Consider the following 6,134-nt stretch of genomic DNA (forward strand, 5'->3'; position numbering starts at 1 on the left):
AACTTTCCCATATGTGTTTCATGAAATTTTGATATTCCATGATTACGTAACAGGCAGTTGAAAAAAGGCCCAAAAATGAACTTTTTAATCCTTGATTTTTTTCGATTTTTTTTACATTGGACTTCAAGAACAGGAAATTAGGAGGTCTTCCATGAAAAAAAAGTTTGAAAATCTGTCCCAACGCGCATTACACTGAGTGCAATTTCATTTGAAAATGTCAAAACATGTCTTGAAATATGCAGTTATAAATGAAAGTAAAGCATCATATTTATGCTACATAACAAGCATGTACAAGCCATGCATTTTCGGTGGTAGTGCCTTTTTTACCTACCCCCTTAATTTTTTGTGCCTTTTTCACCAGTGCCTTTTTTACTGGTGCCTTTTTACCAATGCCTTTTTTACCAGTGCCTATTTTACTGGGCCTTTTTTACCGTTGCCTTTTTTACCAGTGCCTTTTTTTACCTGGATTCGCAATAAAGATATTGTTATTGTAACTAACTAATTTACCAATCTTAAGTATTATATCAGATCCAATGAGGTACAGTCCCGGGGTTATTACATAATACAGTCTTGTATGTGTACCATACAATGATTTCTGGTACCTTTGAATGGAAGTGGGGATATCAGGATCTTAATCAATCGAATCTTGGAAAAGTTTGATGAATTCCTTCTGAGCATCTAATTGTGTTCCTGCTCGACCTGTAATGGGGGTTCTTATGAGCGCCTGTGCACCAAGTATGCAATAAACATAAGTTCTGATAGAATCATTCAAACTTTGTATTCCTGGATTAGAGAAACAATTTGACTTCAGTATCATTAATTGTTGGTATGTTTGACATGGTTTCTGTTTGCTTACATCAACTACATTTTTATGTGGGGTGATAGTGTTCTTGTATGCAAAATAGAAACCTCCGAATTTATCCAATACATCTTCCCATTCTTCTTTAAACATTGGAGGTACGTATGTTGTTTTCTCTTACTTTTTCGAATGAGAACTGTTTTTGCGATTTTACTTATTTTTACGAAATAACTTGGATCGGTTACCATTGGATCAAAATCCGGTACACTCCAGGATTTCCAACCGTTATTACTTTCAAAAACTTTCAAATCATATTCATCATTTAGTTTAAACTCGCTAAGTAACTGTCCAAGTTTTGGTAAAAGCTGTGAAGCTTGTAAAATGATCTTATCATTGGATCACTGTCGTTGATTGAAATCCAACAACCGGTATACGGTAAAAAAAGCAACGGAAAAAAAGACAACGGAAAAAAAAGCCCGGTAAAAAAGACAACAGGTAAAAAAGGCAACGGTAAAAGAGGCAACGGAAAAAAAGACAACAGGTAAAAAAGCAACGGTAAAAAAGACAACGGGTAAAAAAGCAACGGAAAGAAAGACAACCATCTAGGTAAAAAAGACAACAGGTAAAAAAGATGACTACTATCAAAGAGGACCCAATTAACTTCACACTACAGCCAAATTAGTTGTATTGATTTACTAGTATTCAGTATTGCCTCATTTCCAGAGGAAGGGTTCCATCTTATTAGCCAACAAAGCGTCATTAAAGGGAGGAACATCATCGCTCTAGGGCTCTAGGCATGATAGGGCTGTCGGAGTGCCGGCTGTGCAGTTGAAACATCAGCGCCTGTCACCACACCTCCGAGGTCCCGTGTTAAATTCCCGGTCTGTCCGGCACTTTATGTCATAGAGTGGGTGGTTCCCTCTGTCGTATCCGGTTTCCTTCTACATTGTACATGTACAAGTTTGCTTTACAATTGCCCAATATGATTTAAGAGATAATATTGTCCAAGTTGACGCTCAGCTCTCAACTCAATATTTTTTATCATCGCTCTATTTGGCGAGTGTAGGTCCATCCTTGGTCGAACACCATTTTGGTTGAGGAGATGCGCCTGAGTTGGTCTGTACTCCTCTGACAAAATGAAGGGATGGATCAACAAATTGTCAGCAACATGTCTTTGATTGGGGCAATCTCGCGTCGGTATATGAATTCTGCTTATTCCTGACAGTAAAGACCTGTTTACACTACTTTTGAGCACTTTTTTCGGTGGTTTGCCACTCCAGTTTGCTATTTTTGCATAATTTGAAATTTCGCTTCAATTTTGATTGACCCAATTATTTTTATACCTGTCACCGTCGACCTCTTCATCATTTTAATAGAAAGTTATTTGCCCCCAATCTGTTCAAGCCCTGACAAAATTCCTGAATGAATTTATAGGGTCGAATTAGAAATTATTATTATATTATTTTTTTCCGTTGCTTTTTTTACCCGTTGTCTTTTTTCCGTTGTCTTTTTTACCTGTTGTCTTTTTACCCGTTGTCTTTTTTACCGTTGTCTTTTTTACCGGGCTTTTTTTCCGTTGTCTTTTTTTCCGTTGCTTATTTTACCTAGATTCCCAACAACCAGTTGTTGCAAACAAGTTGTTGCAAACAATACAGCCATGTTAAATAGATTTTGATAAATGAATAATGGATTTTTCGTCTCTCTAGACAGTCCTTTCTATTTTTTAAATCCGTATGTTAACCCGTTATGTTAATTTTGTGAAAAAACTATTAGGGTAACATAATCCTTATGTTGAGTTGCTAGTGGGTAATAAATCTTATATCTAACAACTTTTTTGGGTGGGCTAGCCACTTTTTGGGTGGGGTAACCACTGTTGCTGGTCGAATAAAATCCCGTTCAGGGGACCAATGATTCCTGCCATGCCAAAAATCTGGTAGTGCTTCCATTTCTATTTATTTAGTGCTAAACCACTTGTTTTATTTTGTAACATCACTACTAATAACACAAGCTTATCCCTAGTAATAGGAAAAAGTGGTAAGACTAGAAATGGCCTTTTACCTGAATTTAGCTAGAAAACGAATGTTTTTTATGCTTGTTTTAGGAATAGTCGTTGTTTGTCTTACTCTCATTATCCTATTACTGTAGTTGGCAAATCTAAACTGAGACATTAAGATGGCATCTGAGGACGAGGTTTAAACGGTGACACATGTTTAATAAAATACAACATTCTCAATGTGCCAGAACCATTCTATAGGCTTGTTCGTTGTGTACATCGTTCTTCGACCGTCTGTAGTATGTTGCATGCCTTCCCTGGGCGTTTCCTAAAATCCTGGAAAGCTGTCTTGTTGGTCAGCGTCGTTCTGATCAGTCTGCTGCTATGTGCTTACACCAGCAGATCTTTGGCGAACTTCATGCCAAGGCACTTTAGCAATCGTGACAGAGCTAACCATCATACCGAGGATGAAAAACATGCTGAGGATCGAGATGTGGGTTTTTGATGAGAGGGCTTTCAGATATTTCGACAAAATGTGTTTTTTCCGACTATAAAGGGTTTGTCAGAAGATAAAGATATCAAATTCCTGTCTTTTAAAACGTAAGATGTGACCACCTTCGTTTCTGTCACCTAAGGCAGCCTCGTGTGCGACCAATCATCGAGGCAGCGAACTTGGCCAAGGTGAAGGTAGCCGACTGAACTTCGATGACACGTTTGAATAGTCAATTTCTGAACCGATGTTTGAAAATTTTAAGTTAGGTTTCAACTTTGAAGTTGAATTTCGAAATCGGTTTTTGAATTTCAAAGTCGTTTTAGATTTCGAAGTCAGGGGCCTGTTTCATAACACTTTTTAACAGACTTCCTTCAAGGTACCATAGAGGAAGGATATAACGTCTATTTAAAGCTGCGTATTAAAAGCGTTTCATAACTAGTTTTTACTCTGCCATTACATGAAATTTAACAGGCCTGCCATTAATAAATGATTGTATGGTGTACCTCATTGGTGAAAAAAAAAACTCGAACGCAGAGTGATTTATTGTGTTGAGATTCGTAATACATGATCGAGCCGTGGCAAAATGTTTCAATTTCAGTGTCTTTGGTTCCTATACACTATATGAATGCCCTTTCGACATACAAAACTTTCTTTCCATGCATTAACTCTGTGCCGGGAACATGGCCAAGAGACAGCGATCTCGCAATTGGGCTGATACTGAATTTGATGTTTTAGTGGAGTTCTACTCAGAACTCAATTACAAGCTGGCGAATTTGATTGCCGTTAACATCCATGTCTCGAGGAGGAAAGTCATCATCCCTGCGTCATCATCAGAGTCCTCGTCATCATCGTCATCGTCATCTGAATCCTCCACTAAGGGCAATCTATCCCGGACAGCAATGTTGTGGAGCAGGCAGCAGGACTGAATAATAATGCTTGCCTTTTGTGGTGTGTATTGAATCTCCTTGCGGAGGCATCTGAACCGTTGCTTTAGGAGATCGTTCTATGATGCATCTGGTTCTTATTTGCATCCGCTGGAATGTCCTTTCCTGTCTGATTTGGGCATTGGCAAGAGGTGTCAGAAGCCACCTCTTGCAAGGATACCCCGAGTCTCCCAACATCCAACCATTCGGTGGATTGTTTTCAAATGCCTGGCTAAGGGCTGAACTGTGCAGAACGAAGGCGTCATGAGACCCTCCTGGAAAACGTGCCACACAGTTATTTATGATCATATCCCAATCACAAACTAGCATGACATTAATGCTGTGGTATCCTTTCCGATTGATATACACGTTTTCGTTGATGTGATTCTTGCGTATACGACAATGGGTGCCATCGATCGATCCAATTACTCTTGGAAAACCCGTGTTATCAAAAAATTTGGTTTTGACCTTCTGGAGGTCCCTCTCGAAGTGAACGTGTTGGTCAATGCGTGCTGCAAACGCGGATGACACAGCGCCAATACACTTCGATATTGTCGCAGTGCTCACATGGTGAATATCACCGATACTAGATTGTTCATGCCCGGTTGCGAAATATCGTAATGCTATACACACTTGCAATGATACTGGGAGGGCGTCATTTCTCTGAGTAGGATGCTCCAACTCCTCCGACAGCTGACGACAAAACCGAAACATATGTTCTTCGGGAAACGATATCTCTTGATGAATAAATCATCTCTCATGGAATCCAGCGGATTGAATCGATCCCTGAATATCCGTTCTCGTCGAAGATTTCGCCTATTCCGTTCCTGAATCAAGCGCAATGTGATTCTGCGTCCACCCTGGACGAAGTCCTCGCGAATAAAGGAACTCTAGACTACCTTCAGGTTTAAAGGAACCCAATAAAATAAAGACAGGATAAAACCACTTCCTGAAACACTCTTAATGGTAACATTAACCTAGATATTTTAAAGGCACGTTTATGAAACGCGTTCTTCCTTTAGGAGTGACTTTATCCTAGCATTAGGGCTAAATGTACTTTATTAGGCTTTATGAAACAGGTCCCTGGTCTTGAATTTCGAAGTCAGTTTTTGAACTACGATTTCAAACTTCAAATGCTCTCCCTGGTAATTATGTCAGTTTAGTCTATCTAAGTAAAAGCCTATATGAACATACTGGGTGAGCCAGAGGTAAAACATTTTAGTCCATATTGAACCGAACGCTGCTCCCGCACAGATGACAAATGAGGCGCCGTCGTCATTAGTCGGAGGGATTACTCTACGTCGAGAGAGTCTTTTGCAAGTTTTGAATTCATTCTTCCGCCACTTTTAATCGTTGCTGACATCATTGGGAACAGTTTCAGCTACGCTTTCATGCACAATGGCAAATACAGTTACTCGAGAACTTGCTTCCCTATGGGGTGTGCTGTTTGGCTATTTTTGACCCCCTTTTTAAAAGGGGTCAAAGTTAAAATCTCTTAAGCTATTGATAAGAGATTACGCTATGTCATGTCAATCTTGCCAAAGTTATCTGCCAATCTTGGGGGGACCTTACTGTATTGTCTTTTTGTAGTCACGTTGTTTTCTAGGGGCTGCCGTTTTTACTTACAGCAATAGCTGTTGATCGATTCATCACACTTACACGGCCGCTTAGGCGATCAGTTCGCTTGATGAAGAAAGCGCGCATTGCTACTGCCATAGCCTTGGCGATTTCATTGGTCTACAGCGGGCAATGCACTTCGAAAAGTTTGAGATTGTAATTGCGAACTCATGCTTTTGTTATTTCTTCCCTTCCTATTCAGATACCGAGTTTTGGAATGCTTGGCAAACTGAGGAAACTCCATATGTTCGGAAGTGGCAGAGGTTGACCTTGAACGTGGGTATGGCCGTTATCATGCATGGCATGCGC

The sequence above is a fragment of the Lineus longissimus genome, chromosome 10 (assembly GCF_910592395.1).
Source record: "Lineus longissimus chromosome 10, tnLinLong1.2, whole genome shotgun sequence".
Taxonomy (NCBI): domain Eukaryota; kingdom Metazoa; phylum Nemertea; class Pilidiophora; order Heteronemertea; family Lineidae; genus Lineus; species Lineus longissimus.